Source organism: Panthera onca, chromosome A2 (assembly GCF_046562875.1).
Source record: "Panthera onca isolate mPanOnc1 chromosome A2, mPanOnc1 haplotype 2, whole genome shotgun sequence".
Taxonomy (NCBI): domain Eukaryota; kingdom Metazoa; phylum Chordata; class Mammalia; order Carnivora; family Felidae; genus Panthera; species Panthera onca.
This window is the reverse complement of record NC_138340.1, coordinates 153,368,232-153,385,287: the sequence shown is the minus strand read 5'-3', so window position 1 is coordinate 153,385,287 and position 17,056 is coordinate 153,368,232. Positions and strand designations below refer to the sequence as shown.

At 43.1% G+C, this 17,056-nt stretch overlaps 1 protein-coding gene across 1 annotated transcript in view; it reads left to right on the top strand.

Moving 5' to 3' along the window:
* The window catches only part of ATP6V0A4 (ATPase H+ transporting V0 subunit a4), a 95,306-nt gene that overhangs the window by 590 nt on the left and 77,660 nt on the right, over window positions 1-17,056 (top strand). The window lies entirely within an intron of this gene.

Below are 17,056 nucleotides of genomic sequence, written 5' to 3'. Positions count from 1 at the left end.
CTTCATGAAAAACATGGCATTGGCATTGGGCCTTAAAGGATGAATGGAATTTTGACAGGCAAAGAGAAGAGGAGGGCACTGTAGGCAGGAGGAACAGAGGAGTAAAGGTCCAGAGAGAAGGGGTGCTCGAGAGTCCACTGTGGCTAGAGTGCAGATAGGGGAGGAGACCAGAGGAAGGTGAGGTGGGTATGTGAATGGATAGCCATGAGGCTATCAGATTGGAGTGCCAGGCTGGGGAGTTTGAAAGAATCAGTAGGCAAAAACAGGCTTTGTAAAGATTTTGAACCAAGTAATAACTTTGATTGAATACCCACCATTTATATGAAAGGCATCATTCTAGGTATTTGGGATTCAATACCCGGGATTCAATGATGCCTGGCATGATCCTACTCTTGATCCTACTCATGGGCCAGCAGTGAGACCAAGTAGTAAAGAAAGACTTGTGATGCTGTATGGTAAGACTCCAATATAGTATCCTCGGCAGTTGTGGAAATACACAAGAGAGAGTGGTTAAATCTGCCTGAGAGGTATGGGGGAAGCATTCACAGGGGAGGTGACATTTGGGCTGGGTATTAAAGTTTGCATACACAGATGGGAGCGGATGGCCTTTCAAATAAAAGGAATAGCATGCACAAGGGCAAGAGAATTGTCTGTGTGCATGCAGGCCTGCCATGTATAGATATATGCACTATTTTCTTGTACAAAAATTGGTTCAGTCAAGAGAGTGAGAGAGAAAGTCTAGCTCATTCGAAGCTATGCGGAAGGACATGTAAGCCACGTGTAAGCTCAGAGGAAAGGTGTCTTTGTATTGGACTGTGTATTGGAATACATCAGCTCAGAGGAGGCATTGTTTTCTAATTTGCCCTAAGGTACGAACTTTAGTGGCGGCCCTGTATTTTTGGGCTTGAGAGCTGGGGGCGGAAGTGCTTTAAGAAGGCTAATCTGCAGGTACAAAAATCTAATTTAGACCTACCACTTGGTTGAACATTCAGTTATTGAGTAGTAGCCACTATGTGCTGGGCCTTTGGTGTGGCAGAGGGATCTGAAGTGGGTAAGGCAACACAGCTCCTGTCTTCAAGGAGTTCAGGGTCCAGTAAGGGAGATGGACAAACAAACGATGACAACACAATGAAATAAGTATGGTGAGGAAGTCTCTACAAAGAATGGGAAAATCGTGGAGGAGAGTTGGGGACGAGGGGACTCAGTGAACATTTCAAAATAAAGATGGCATTCTGACCTGAAACTTGAAAGCTGTGTAGTCCGCTAGGTACCGGAGAAGGGAACAGGGTGTGCAGAACCTCCGAGACATGAACGAACGTATGCCCCTTGTCCGGGGAGTAATTACCATCTTGGAAGCACGGGGTGGGGTCACAATGTGTTTGGTTTGACTAAGTGCACACTGTAAATGGTCTTGAATGCCAGACGAAGCAAACTGGACTCTGTCTTACAACTGGGGCACCTTGTAGGGAACTTGTACATGTGGATACCATTATATTTCAGAAACATGGAGGACAATCCACCAAGGGCAGGCCTGGATTCAGAAGATCCTCTCAGAAGCTTTTGCAAAAATCCCAGCCAGATGGGGTGTCTGGCCGGCTCAGTTGGTAAAGCATGGAGCTCGTGATCTCGGCATCTTGAGTTTCAGCCCCGTGTTGAGTGTAGAGCTTACTTAAAAAAAAAAAAAAAAAAAAAAAAAAAAAGAAAATCCCAGCCAGAGATGGAAAGAGCCCTGAATTTAAAAGTTGGACTAAGGATAGAGAAGAGGGGAACAGAGTCAAGAGGCATCTAGCTGGCTAATTCAACAGAAGGGAACCCGGGGAGTGGCATCTTGAGTGAAGACACAGTTTCCAGCTGGGGTTCCTGGGTGGCCATGAGGCCAGCCTCGGGTGGAATTCTAGCCTGGCTCTTCTTGACCAAGTGGCCCTGGCAAGTTACTTTATACATCCAAGCCTCAGGTTCTTTGTCTGAGAAGGAAGAGGGTCTATCTCATGACTTGCTTTGATGACTTAATGAAGTAATCCATGCGAAGTGCTTCACACGGTGCTGCCGGCCGAAGGCAGTAAGTACTCAGTGAATGTTAACTACCCTTTTGACGGAAGGGTCCTTGCACTTAGAAAATATGGGACAAAGGCAGTTTTAGGGGAAAAAATAATGTTATTTACGTATTGGCTTATTTATATCCTGCCTTGGTCTAAAAAGGGCTTAAGGAAGCTTACATAGGATGAATTAAACTAGATAAAATAAATTTGAAATGAGTGGGAAGAAATGAGGCGAAGAGAAAGTTAGGGTAGGAAATATATAAATGAGTTTAGAGCGCAAAATGGCATGCATGTTTTCTAAGCTTTGTGGTGGTCAGTGGGAAGAGGGTAACATGGTCACGTGGATGATTCATGGGCTCACAAGATGAAAAAAAACCCAAAACAGCGTGAATACAACAGTTCCTGATACCAGACTAGAGAGACATTTTCTCCTTGGGTTCTCACAGAGATGACATTCCTTAATGGGACGGACACTCTTCTCGACATTTTCCTCACGGTAAACCCCACACTGAGCTTCATAGACGAGGGCTGATTTATCCAGTGGGCCCTAGAGATGACAGCAATGTGTGGGGTCAACGAGAGTTTCAAGGATCTCAAAAATGTTGGAGACCTTCACGAAAAGAGGTTCTCAGCCGAAATATGAACAACAACAACAGCAGCCTGTGCATTCGAGAAGAAAAGATTTTTTTCTCAAAAGCAAATTTTATATAATTCGTTTTAAATATGGAAACAGAAACAATTGAGTGTAGGAGGTTGGGTGCATGTTCATATGTTTGATGTGAGCGGGGCGTGTCCCTCCAAAATGATGACAGCCTGGGACATGGAAAGCCCGGCCTAGGGTGGTAGTGACAGTGGTTTGAGTGACACCCCTGATCTAAGCTGACAGCATCGTATCAAATTGTGCCAATGAAAATAATTCTGGATCTAGTAGATGGAGAGGGCAAGAACAGTAATCTGTCCCCTCTCTCCTTTTTAACCCACTGTTGTTTGACTGGGGACTGTTTTAGATGTTTCGAGTCAATTCAAAGAGAAACATTCTCTTAGCAGATGAAAGGATTTTATTATCCTAAAATAGGAAGGGCTTGACTGGTGTCTGCTAACTCATTAATTCCCAAAGGAAGGGCTGCATAGCAACTATTTTCAGAAATGTCACCACTATTAGCTGGTTTTTTTTTTGTTTTTGTTTTTAAAAAAAGAACAGGTCTGTAATAACTCCATGCAGCTGGTTGCCTCACCTAGCAACTTCTCCCATACATTTTATATCAGGTTTGCTTTGGAGAGCGTATGGGGAAGTTGATTGCTTAAAGCTAGACGTTCTGCAGGAACCTCCTCAAGATTTTTTTTTTTTTTAATAGTTAAGATAGGTGTTTGGTTACACATACTTTTAAAAAAGTCCAGGCTAAAATATTTGTGGCCAGGTTCCATGGTGGTGATTGGGATGGAATTGGCCAGAGGGGTGGGGATTCCATGGCCCTCAGTGCCTCCGATTTTATCTGCTTTCCCTGTTAACATTGCATGTAAAAAAAGAGAAGAAGGGGGCACAGTGTTCCCTGTGCCAAAAGACTGAAACCCAGCATTCTGTGGGCTGGAATGGCCTCCTATGGGTAGGATATTTTATGTTAAGGAAGCTTCCCTTGTGATTCTGATAGGCCCCTTTCCCATCCCTTCCATCTCTGGGAAGAGACTACTGTCTTTGAATTTGGGGCTTTGAACTGAGCCTGGGTGGCTCAGTTGGTTGGGTGTTGGGCGTCCGACTTCGGCTCAGATCATGATCTCACGGTTTGTGGGTTCAAGCCCCTAGTCGGGCTCTGTGCTGACAGCTTGGAGCCTGCTTGAGATTCTGTGTCTCCCTGTCTCTCTGTCCCTCCCCTGCTCGCACACTGTCTCTCTCTCTCTCTCTCTCTCTCAAAAATAAATAAACGTTAAAAAATTTTAAATGAACTTGGGGCTTTCATTTCCAATTAACCTGTCCTGAAGAGAATCTTGGCCCCAAATACAACTATGCCTGCTATATTCTAACTTGTGACCAGAGATAGGTCCATAGCTCTTCCTGCAGAGGGCTTTGTCCAAATGTGTTTTCACAAAATAATTGCCAATCTCCAGCTGCTCACAGGACTGAAACATGTAGTTTCACCTGAGCAGGATCTAGTTAACCACACTCACTGCTGTTCCGTTATGGCTCTATAATTTGGAGAGATTTGGAGTACACTTTTAAGAAAAATGAAGTCCAATCTGGAGATCATGCCATAGAGTTGATCAAAGTAACAAGGTGAACAAGGTCTAGAGCCCTCCATTTGGAACCATTTCTGAACAGTTCCCAGGATAATTCATTCATCTGCATTAATGCTTCTGTTTGTACCAGACAGAAGTGGGGTTAACAGAAGGATGGGATTTCCTCTTGGCTAAAGCCATCTTCCATGTGGGTCCTGGATCTCATCCCCTCCCTGCCCCCATTTTCTTGGATTGCCCTGCAATCTGTGAACATACTTTGATGATTTCTGTGTTTTGCTATTCATTAACAACCATCGTATGGCCATTTTTTGGGTAAATATTTGGCAGTGATTGAAAAGAATGTGTCATGTAGTTGTGGGGTTCAGTGTTCCGTGTAAGTCCATCACATCAGGAGTGCTAATTGTGTGGTTCACATCTCCTGTATTTTTCCTGTTTTTAAAAGTCTGGTCTGCTTATTCAGTTGAGTACGGAGACAGATGATTGTGGGTTTCTCTCTTTGCTTTGTAGTTTTGTCTGTTTTCGTAGTAAATATTGGAGGCTGTAATTAGGCCTCATGCAAATATAGAATTGACACCCCAGTGAACTGAACCTTCCTTAAAAAGTCATTTTGAAATACCCCTCTCTATCCCTAGTAATACTTTATGCCATCAAGTTTACTTTGTCTGATGTTACTATACCACTTTTCTTTTGCTTAGTTTTGCATGCTGAATCTTTTCCCATCATGTCTTTGAGTTTTTCTAAATTCTTATTATGTCTTAGAAGTATACCTTATAAAAACACAGTGTAGGACTTAAAAAAAAAACAAACAACCCAGTCTTACAGTCTTCGTCTTTAATTTGGCCGCTTAATCTGTTTACCTTGGCATGTGTTTACTGATCAGTTTAGATTTGAAGTTCTGTCTTACAAGTGCTCTTTGGTTTTCCCATCTGTTTTTTTTTTTTTGTTTTTTTTTTTTTATTTATTTTTGGGACAGAGAGAGACAGAGCATGAACGGGGGAGGGTCAGAGAGAGAGGGAGACCCAGAATCGGAAACAGGCTCCAGGCTCCGAGCCATCAGCCCAGAGCCTGATGCGGGGCTCGAACTCACGGACCGCGAGATCGTGACCTGGCTGAAGTCGGATGCTTAACCGACTGCGCCACCCAGGCGCCCCTTCCCATCTGTTTTATATCTCTTTTCTCTTTTTGCTCACCACTTTTGGGTTGAGTCTTTTATTCCCTTTTTTTAGAGATTACTACATGTATTCTTGTCTTTATCAAAGTCTAATATTAATTGATACTTTTACCATCTTCCCAAATAATGGGAAGAGCTTGGAACTTTAATTCTACCTGTCCATTCCTGATTGTTCTATCATTACAGTCATGTATTTTAACTATATACATATCTTTTTAACTTGGTAACTCATTGTTACTTTTTTTTTTTTTTACATTTATTTATTTTTGAGAGACAGAGACAGAGCACAAGTTGGGGAGAGACAGGGAGAGAAGGAGACACAGAATCCGAAGGAGACTCTAGCCTCTGAGCCATCAGCACAGAGCCTGACGTGGGGCCCGAACTCACAAACTGTGAGATCATGACCTAAGCTGAAGCTTAACCCCTGAGCCACCCAGGCGCCCCTCATTATTACTTTTTTATTCAGTGAATGTTTACTTAAATTTATCCACATATTTACCAATTTATTGTTCCTTGATTCATTTCTGCATGTCTGGTCTTCCATTTATGATGCTTCTTAAGTATTCCCTCAGTGGAGTGACTAATGCTGTCAGTTTTTGTTCGTCACGATATGTTCTCATCTTCCTTTATTCTTGAAAGTTATTTTCACTGAATGTAGAATTCTAGGTTGACAGATATTTTCTTTCAGTGCTTTAAAAATATGATTCTATTTCTTTTGACTCCCACTGTTTATGTTGAGAACTGTCCATCTAACTGCCCTCCCTTATAAGTAATTTGGTTGTTTGTAAAATTCTTGTGTTGTCTTTGGTTTTCAGAAATTTTATTACAGTGTGTTCAAGTATGGATTTCTTTTTAATTGTCTGGCTTGACGTTTGTAGACAAGTGAATATGGAGTTTGAGGTCTTTCATCAGTGCTGAGACGTCGGCCATCAAATACTACCGTCCCATTCTTTTCTCTCCACTGCAGACTCTAATTCTCTTACTATTTCCTTTATTCTCTATCCTTTTGTTTTCATGGGCTTTATTCTGAATATTTTCTTCAGCCCTATATATTTTTAAAAATTTTTAACGTATTCATGTTTGACAGAGACAGAGTGGGAGCAGGGAGGGGCAGAGAGAGAGGGAGACACAGAATCCGAAGCAGGCTCCAGGCTCTGAGCTGTCAGCACAGAGCCCAACGTGGGGCTCGAACCCATGAACTGTGAGATCGTGACCTGGTTGGATGCTCAACCAACTGAGCCACCTATCTTTTATTAGAACTCTTATCATCTGTGTCTAATTTATTTTTATAACTACCCATTGGGTTCTTTTTTTTAACGTTTTATTTATTTTTGGGACAGAGAGAGACAGAGCATGAACGGGGGAGGGGCAGAGAGAGAGGGAGACACAGAATCCGAAGCAGGCTCCAGGCTCTGAGCCATCAGCCCAGAGCCCGACGCGGGGCTCGAACCCACGGACTGCGAGATCGTGACCCGAGCCGAAGTCGGAGGCTTAACCGACTGAGCCACCCAGGTGCCCCTTCCCATTGGGTTCTTAATTTCAGTTATTTTAGTTTTAGAATTTCCATTTTGTCCGCTATGAAATAACTTTTTGTTATACAGTCTCATTTTTCATGTTTGTGAACAGAGTGACCATAATTTTTAAAAATCTGTTTTATAACTTTAATATTTGTTCACCCCCACTGATCTGTTTCTTTTGTCTATTATTTCTGCTGGTTTTCATCCATGTTGCTGTGTTTCCTTATGTACCTGGTTATTTTTATTGTGTGCACAATTGCAATTACACATATTGTAAAAATAAGTAGGATGAGTCATGGGGTTTTTTGTTTGTTGTTGTTGTTTGTTGTTTTTTTGTTTTTTGTTTTGGTTGGGTTGCCTCAGTCAGGTACTTGGGGCCAACAACATTGTGTTACCATATGTCTAGTCTCCGATATTGGGCTATTTGTAGCTAAGTTGTAGACTTTGTAAGGGTTAATTTATTTTAGTCACCTTTCTTTCTATGTGAGGCTCATTGGAAATTTTTTTTCCCCAGGGAAATAGAGATGAGCATAAAAATGTATATCCAAGATTCTCTACCTCAACATTATAATATTTGTGAAAATGTAAGCCTAGAAGCACCTTATAGCGGAATAAAAGATAGCTTCTATCTGTTAAAAAATTTTTTTTTAACATTTATTTACTTTTGAGAGGCAGAGTGTGAGCAAGTGAGGGGAAGAGAGAGAGGGAGACACAGGATCTGAAGCAGGCTCCAGGCTCTGAGCTGTCAGCCCAGAGCCTGATGCAGAGCTTGAACCCATGAACCATGAGATCATGACCTGAGCCAAAGTCAGATGCTTGACCGACTGGACCACCCAGGTGCCCAAAGATAGCTTCTAAAATGATGTTTTAGAATGATATATTTTTTTCCTTTGATATTTAATGATTTGGAAAAACACTTGCTATATAATACAAAGCAGAAAGAGCAGGATGTGAAACTATATATTCAGTGGGATTCCAGCTATTTATTACACATGCATAGGCAAAGAAAAAGCTTGGGAAGCATCCTATCAAGATGTCAGCAGTAGCCATATCTAGAATTAACACTTTGAGACAATTTTTATTTTCTTCTTTACACTTTTATGGGTCTTTCAAATTTTCTGCAGTGAACACATATTACTCTTATAATCAGGCAATAAAATCAAATTAATGCATTTTATTTAATTATTCATTTATTTTAAAGATTTTATTTTTAAGTAATCTCTACCACCTATGTGGGGGCTTGAACTCACAACCTTAAGATCGAGAGTTGCATGCTCTACCGACCGAGCCAGTCAGGTGCCCCTCAAATTAATATATTTTAAAAAAGGATATTTCACAGGAAAGCAATACAGTCACAACAAAGCAGATAGACTACATTTAACAGTACCTATCTGGTTGTGTGGGAAAATTTTCAATGTCAGGAAATCCTTGGTTGCATTAAAGAAAAATCTTAATCAAATTTCAAGTTGTATTGGGGCACCTGGGTGGCTCAGTCCATTAAGTGTCCGACTTCAGCTCAGGTCATGATCTCAGTCTGTGAGTTTGAGCCCCATATCGGGCTCTGTGCTGACAGCTCAGAGCCTGGAGTGTGCTTTGGATTCTGTGTCCCCCTCTTTCTCTCTGCCCCTCCCTTGCTCATGCTCTGTCTCTCTCTCTGTCAAAAATAAGTAAACATTAAAAAAAAAATTTAAAAAAACCCCATAGACTCTCAATGTTGGAAAGGGATCTAGAAGCCGTCTGGCCCAATCCTTAACCTAGTAAGGATCCTCTCCTGCAATGAAAGGAGAAGTTAGAGAGTTTGGTATGGCTGCATTTGACTTCTCCTGGCTCTCAAGGTTGTGACTTGGACTTCTGCTAAAATGCCTCAAGTAGCAGGCTTCTTACCAATTGTTAAGGCAGCCAGTTCCACTGTGGGATAGCTCTACCTGTTAGAAAAGTTAGTGAGTAACTAGCATCAAACAGGTAAGGGCATTTTAAGGTGAAGTTAATGAACAGTAGGAGGGCAGGTCCTGTTCAGCTCTGCCGCCCTATGAGTGGCTATTTCTGGCTCCTTCATTCCCAGCCTTACCATTTGTACAAAATATTTCTGTTGGCACAACACTGCGTGTGGTCAGATTCATTTTGTGTTTAATAAACAGAGATGTGTGTTCTCAAAGAGTAATTTTAAGCTAAGGTTTTGGGGAAATAAACTACACGTTTGTAGTAAACACTCAGCCAGTTTTTCTTTTCCAGTTTGTCCATGTGAAAAGTAAAAAGGACCAGAGAGCCGAGTCAGAGATTGTTGGCCTTCCTTCCCGGTATCCAGCTTCTTCTCTCCGGCCGTGTCTTCTGGTCTCTTCTGTAACCTTCCTTCACCATCTGTCTCTTGTCCAGGCTGCCTGTGGCTTGGACAACCAGCCCTGAGTCAGGAGTCCTGGGTTCCCTTTTCACGTTGTCACCCTCTGTGTGACCTTGGGGGAAGTCACGTAACCTTGGTGATGATGCTTCCCAAGAGATGTGGTGGGGGTTCTCTGGGAGGGAGTCACTTGGGGAAAAATCCAGGGAAATGTTGCCTTCAATCCTCTGTGAGAAAATCTTTGTCTGGGGTCCCCAGGACTCTCCAGAGGGGATAAACTGGTTCTGCTACATATAGTACCTGATACAAAGGGATGTTATGTCCTTTGAGAAACAAACAGGAAAGCTGTGAAGAGACCATGAGAATCAGGAGCACATATTCTGCGTCAGGCTCTGCCACTAATTTGCTGCAGGACTTAGGCACATCCCTTCACCCCCTGGGGTCGTTTACTCAACCCTAAAGCAAGGGGATTGGACTAGAGGATCTCAAAGTTTTCCTCCAGGGGTACAATTCTGTGACTCTGCTCAACACAGTATATTAAATGGAGAAGAAACTAGAGGTGGGAATTGTGCTGAAAAGAGCCTCACCAGTGGATTTGGGGGAAAGTATTATTACAGAAAAATAACTGGGGAGGCTCCCGAGTGACAAATTTGGAGATCTGATGGGTAAAACGCATCCATGACAAACGTTGAGGCGTTCTCTTCTCTTCATGATGAAATTTTATTTTCCTATATCTCACTTCCAGTCAGTCAAAAAGGACGCGGGAGAGTTCCATGATGGAGGGTCTTCTCCTAAGGAATGAGACTCAGCCTTGTGCTGAGGGGAAGGAGGTGAGATGAGATGGAGGGGAGAAGAGAGTGTGCCAGTCAGTGAGAGACGTTGGAGGGCTCTTTCTTTTTTAGGGCATGATCTGGGGGACAGAAAGGTGTAGACCATCCGTGAGGACCCACCTGATGTTGGATGTGCGCCATTGTTCCCTCTGACACTCACTGGAGGGAGTCCACGGCCAGGAGGGAAAGGGAATGTACGCGGCAGGAGATGATTCTGGTTTCAGCACAGAGAACACTGACTTCAGTGTGCTGATGACGTGAATCTTGGACATTACTGTCAACAAATTGCATTTGTGTGTGTGTGTGTGTGTGTGTGTGTGTGTGTGTGAGTTGAATGTCATTCCCTCTCTTTTTAGCAACCTCAAGCCATTCTCTGTCTCTAGTACTTTGTCTCCATTAACGCATATTGTGAAGGTTTGTGGGTGGTGGGGTCAGTGCCTGGCCAGTGGTGGGAACTGCTAGGTAAGTGGATGTTAAAATCAATTATGTGAAGGAAGGTCATCTGGCTGGAATTCAGTTCAGAAAAATCAGACGCTGTGGAGAATCAGGTTGTTACTTCTGCAGCTACAATTTTATTTTTGGATTAAATTCCTTGCAAGCATTTTAGCTTGCTCTCCACTTACCCCTTTTCATTTTTTAAATTATAATGATCTCCTGAAAGTTGATCCTGTACCGCTGAACATGTGGTCGTGCACAGTATCTTCCTAATCCCCGGTAGAGGGATACAGGGACAAAGGGGGCCCTTTGTTTAAAGGAATGTCCACTTTGAAGAGATGTACAGGGAGTGCTCGCCTCTTTAGCTGGTCAAGAGCCACCTTATAGAATGTCCTCGGGCACAAAAGTGCCTCGCCTGAGACCTGCCCAGACAAGTGTAAAGTGGCCCAAACTGGCATTGTGCCCCAGACTTGTCTAAAGAACAGGAGTAGTGGTACGAAACCACTAAATGTCCAAAACAGTACTCTTACAGGTGGCCTTAGGGGACTGATTCTGTTCTAAGGGGGTTGTTTCCCTCAAGACCTCGTGCCAACTGTAAGTGTCATTTTCCTTTAAAGCATTGGGTTGAGAGGTGCCTGGGTTCCTCAGTTGGTTAAGTATCCTATTCTTGATCAGGGCTGAAGTCATGATCTCACGGTTCGTGAGTTTCAGCCCCGTGTGGGGATCTGCACTTGGAGTGCGGAGGCTGCTTGGGATTCTCTCTCTCCCTCTCTCTCCATGCCTCCCCTGCTGGCCCTCTCTCTCAAAGTAAATAAATAAACTTAAAAAGAAAATAAAATCTTTACATGAATAAATGAGGAAGGATGCTTTCAGGCCAGTGAGTGGTCAGGACTCAGTCTTTGGCTCTTTTCTGCCCGTCACCGGAAACCCTCTTGAGGCTCATCACTGTGAAGGGCTCTCCTCTCCCCTTTTCTCTCCTTCCTCCACTGTTGAGATCACAGGAGAGAATCTGGGAAGTTTACTTTGGTCCTAGACCACCTGGACTGTGGGTGCTCGCACTTGAATCGTTCTGACCTTGCATGAGTCAGCGATGCTATGAAATCCTGCGTGTAAGATACCGAGCTCAGTCGGGACACTTGCAGAGAGATGTAAAAGATACCTTTATGGGATTCAAGGTGATTGTGCCACAAGCACCTAAAAGATAAGGAAAAGTAGAAGTTGCCAGTTTCTACACGTGCTGGGCCCCTAGAGCTCACAGAATTGTCTTGGATTATTAACTGTGTCTTCCTTGAAAAAAATAGAGGAAATCTTCCCACGAGGCTAATTTTCTCCTCAGTTCCTTCCCTGCTCCCTCCTTCCTTTTCACAGCCTGGTATTTTGGAAGAGTTGTCTGTATTGTCTTTCTTCACCGGCCAGTGACTTCCCAGTTCCCCAGTCTCTGAATTCTGCCTCCTTCATGCCCCTAAAGGAGGTCCATCAGTGTCACCAGGCACCTCCAGATGCTTCTCAGCTCTCCTGTTGTGTGAGCCCTCCACGATTCTTGAGACACTTCTCTCGAATTCTCTTTCTTCGGACTGTTCTCCTCGATCTCCGTTCCTGGTCCGTCTCCTCTGTCCTGCCTTGGAACCTTTCAGGTCTCCCACACTCAGGCCTGATTTCATTGCTTCCCCCTTGTCACAGACCGAATTGTGTCCTCCACCTGCCCCCCCCATTCATATGTTGAAGTCCTAACCCCGCACTTCAGAATGTGACCTTATTTGGAAATAGGGTCTTTGTAGAGGTAATTAGTTAAGATGAAGTCATACTCTTACTGGAGTAGTGTGGGCCCCTGCCCCCAACCAACATGTCCGTATTAAAAGGGGAGATTTGGACACAGACACACACACACATGTGAAGATGAAGTCAGATCCCAGAGGCTTCTGTAGCTAAGGAACCCCAGAGATGGCCAGTGAATCACCAGCAGCCAGATCAGAGGCATAGAACAGATTCTTCCCCATAGTCTCAGAAGGAATCATAACGCCCCACCCCTATCACCTTGATCTTCGACATCCACCTCCAGGACTCCTAGACGATGAGTTCTGTTGTTTACGCTACCCAGTTTGTGGTGTCCCCTGTCGAGGCAGTTCTAGTGAGCTGATAAACCCCAGGCCAGTGGCGGACCAATGTGTTGGTCTAGAAGCCTCTTCACTCTTAAACATTATTGAGAACCCCAAAGAGCTTTGGCTTATGTGGATCCTATCTACTAATATTTCCCACACTAGGCATTAAAACTGAGAAATTTAAAAATGCTTGTGTGTGAACTCATTTAAATTCATATGAACCTGTTTATTATGTTAGTATAAACACCTCGTTTTATGAAAGTACTGTATTTTCCAAAACAGTTTCGTGAAGAGTAGCACTGATTGCTTTCTTTTGCAAATCTCTTTAATGTGTGACCAATAGAAGACAGCTGGGTGTCTTTTGCATATCTATTTTTACATTCAGCTCATTGCTCTATGTTATTTTTTTTTTTTGAAATATACGATGAAAATCTGGTCTCACGTAACTAGTTTTTAGAAAGGGAAAAAAATTTTTTTTTAATTTTATTTAAATTCAAGTTAGTTACCATATAGTGTAATAACTAACACTACTACAGTAGTAGAATTCACTACTAATTCTAGAGTAGAATTTAGTGATTCATCCCAGGAAAAATGTTTTACTAGACTTTTCAGTAGTTGTGGACATTTTTCTTCGATACTATAGGCCTTTTAAAAAATTTTTGTTAATGTTTATTTATTTTTGAGAGAGAGAGAGACAGAGTGTGAGCAAGGGAAAGGTAGAGAGCGAGAGAGGGAGACACAGAATCCGAAGCAGGCTCCAGGCTCTGAGCTGTCAGCACAGAGCCCCACGCAGGTCTGGAACCCAGGAACTATGAGATCATGACCTGAGCAGAAGTCAGACGCTTAACTGACTGAGCCACCCACGTGCCCCAACAAGTAGTACTTTTTAAAAGCTTAGTTGCAGTGTGGACTCTGAAACCAAATCAATGACCTTTTCATTAAAATCCCTTGGTTAAGCATGTACTTTTCAATGGATCATTTGCCCAAGCATGACTTCATAACATCATGCATTGGGCATTTGGGAAATAATGGTTCATTGAGTTTTGCAGATCTCCCAAATGCTGTCCCATTTCATTATACAATAACTTTTAAAACTCACATTTATAAATATCCCCACAGAAATATCCTCATCAGAAAAGTTGTTAGCATTGAGAAGCTGTCACGTTCATGTGGGCGCATAAAAGTTTTCCAAAATGTTAATTGTTATTTGAGAGTTAGAATTTCATCACTGGCAACAAACAATGTCAGTTGTTTTCCTTTGAAGTGACAGAATCATTTGGATCATTTCTGAGAAAATGCCTGCCAAATGCCTATGTCTGAATAACCACAGTGTGTCAGCTGTTCTTTTCAAGTAAGAATGGTGTTCTGTCAAAATAGCTAATTCAGCTGGCAAATCAAACCATCACTCTTCTTACTTCGTTATGCCACAAACGGGCTTTATGTGTGCTTTCCGTTTTGTCACACGGGGTATTAACGATGAAACGATATTTCGTCTTTTGCCTGGGCCGCAGTGCTGGTCTCAGAACTGCTCTGTCTGCTGCGGGGATTGCCTCTCCTTGCGTCCACTCTGCAGTTAGTAACGTGTTTTCTGGGGCGCCTGGGTGGCTCAGTCAGTTAAGCATCAGACTCTTGTTTTCAGCTCGGGTCGTGATCTCCTGGATTGTGGGTTCGAGCCCCTTGTCAGGCTCTGCAGGCAGCTCAGAGTCTGCTTGGGATTCTCTCTCTCCCTCTACCCCTTCTTCGCTCTCTCAAGATAAATAACATTAAAAAAAATAAATATGTTTTCCAAGTTGTGCCATTTACCCCTACCCTACCTGCTTCAGAGCCGTCAAGGGCCCCAGATGCTCTTGTGATAAAGGCACAGTCCTTAATACAGCCTGCAGATCATGTCCTCATCCTGCCCGCTTTCTCCCCACCCCCTCATTCTCTCTGCCCTGTGTATACTGCCTTCTTTCCCCAAGAAGGAGTCAAGTGACACGACTTAGAGAGCTGTGTTCTCTCCTTCAGTGTACCCATCTTAGTTCTGACACATTTGTCCCCGTGGTTATTTAATAATTTGATTACTGAGACTAGACTGTCTCAGCTCTGGGGCCACACTACCTGGATTCAAGTCCCCTCTCTACCACTTGCTAGTGAGCAACCTTGAATGTGTTACCCATCTCGGGTTGCTAATCTGCAAACCAGACAAACAATAACAACGAGGGTTTCAATAATACCTATTTCTTAGGGTTTTGTCTTAAATTTGCCCGTAGTGGGCATCATCTGTTTGCCATTGATATTGGGATTATTACTTTTGCCTGTCCTGCTAGAGTTTACCACAACAGGCACTGTTTTGCCCAATTTGTGCCTTAAGCGCCTAGTGCCTTGCCTGGCACTTCATAGTTGCTCAGTCAATATTTTTGAGATTATTTTATTTTATTGTCGTTTTAATTAAATGTTTGATTTTCTTCAAATTAGCTGACGGATACAAACTGTAAAAATCAAGTCGTACAAAGGGTTTGAAAGAGCAGTGCTCAAATCTCCTCCCTCTCCATTCCATCTGCAGCCTTGTTCTTACTCTTGACTAATTTTGTCCTTTTGTGGTTACTTTCAAAATCTCCAGGGGTGCCTGGGTGGCTCAGTCGGTTGAGCGACCGCCTTCAGCTCAGGTCATGATCTCACGGTTCATGGGTTCGAGGGTTCGAGCCCCACATCAGGTTCTGTGCTGACAGCTCAGAGCCTGGAGCCTGCTTCGGATTCTGTGTCTCCCTCTCTCTCTGCACCTCCCCTGCTCATGCTCTGTCTCTCTGTGTCTCAAAAATAATATAAACATTAAAAAAATTTTTTTTAAATCTCCAAATAATATGCTCACGCTGCTCTTCTCAGTTTATCGGCGTTTGACGTTATCTTTTGAATTGAATACTTGTTTCTTTTTGGTCTCTCCCATCTCCACTAAAACGTAAGCTCCATAAAAGCCGTGACTTTCGGGCGCTTGGGTGGCTCAGTCGGTTGAGTGTCTGAATTCAGCTCACCTCATGATCTCACAGCTCGTGGGTTCAAGCCCCGTTTTGGGCTCTGTGCTGACAGCTAGGAGCCTGGAGCCTGCTTCGGATTCTGTGCCTCCCTCTTTGCCCCAATACATTCGCATTCTGTCTCTGTCTCTCTCAGAAATACATAAACATTAAAAAATAATAATAATAAAAAAAAAGCAGCGACTTGGTTGTGTTTCCTGCTGTGTCTGCAGAGCCTAAAACAGGGCCTGACGCACTGGGGGTGCCCCATAAATAAGCCCTGGATGAGTAAGCATCAAGACATGCTTCATGAGCATCTTTAGATGCTTAGTGTTGTGCTGGCCTCTGAGAGGCACTCAGCAAGCACCAGTAATGCTCCATGGAAATGAAATCGGTGCCGTTTCTATCCTTACTCTCGTACAACTGTTACCTTCCCTCTCTTCTTTTGTCTGATCAGTCTCCAGGTCCAGGTCCATTTTATTACTTACACAGCTGTGAATATGAGGCCCGCTCAAGTTGACATTTTGTTTTGTAACATTGCATCACCAAGGGCTTAAAGTTTCCCCTCAAAGCAGTTTCTTGTACTGTTTTTGTCTTTACGGTCCATAATCTGTGATCTGCTCTCCAGAATTCCATAAAGCTCTGAAAACAAAGATGTTTTTATGCACGTGGCAGCACAGTCTGACCTGATTTAACGTGAGGCATGTGTAATTTTTATTGATTCTTCATAGTGAGGATGTATATATTTAAGTACAGAAGGATTAACATGCTTTGATTACAGCGTGCTGCCCCCAGGGCCCATGTGGTGTTATATAACATATAGTATATACCTGGCTTAACTTTCTAAAATAGACGACATTCTGAAATCCAAAAGCCTTCTGGCCCCAAAGTTGAAGACCTGTAATATATGAGCTTTATGTGTTCGTTATGGAAATATCAGGGAATAAAGAAAAGGACAAAAGACATAAATCTAAATCCAAATCCTATCCACCATGATGATCTCAGTATAGTTCCTTCCACATCTTTCCTGTATTGATTATACATGTTGAAGAAAGTTCAATGATACTGTTTCATAAAATACTTTTTATCAACAGCGTTCCAAGAACCTGTTTCCTTGTCTGTAGAATGCTTTTCATGCTATTTTAATAGCTGCACTAGGGGCGCCTGGGTGGCGCAGTCGGTTAAGCGTCCGACTTCAGCCAGGTCACGATCTCACGGTCCGTGAGTTCGAGCCCCGCGTCAGGCTCTGGGCTGATGGCTCAGAGCCTGGAGCCTGTTTCCGATTCTGTGTCTCCCTCTCTCTCTGTCCCTCCCCCGTTCATGCTCTGTCTCTCTCTGTCCCAAAAATAAATAAACGTTGAAAAAAAAAAAAAAATAGCTGCACTATATTCTATCACAGAGATGTGTC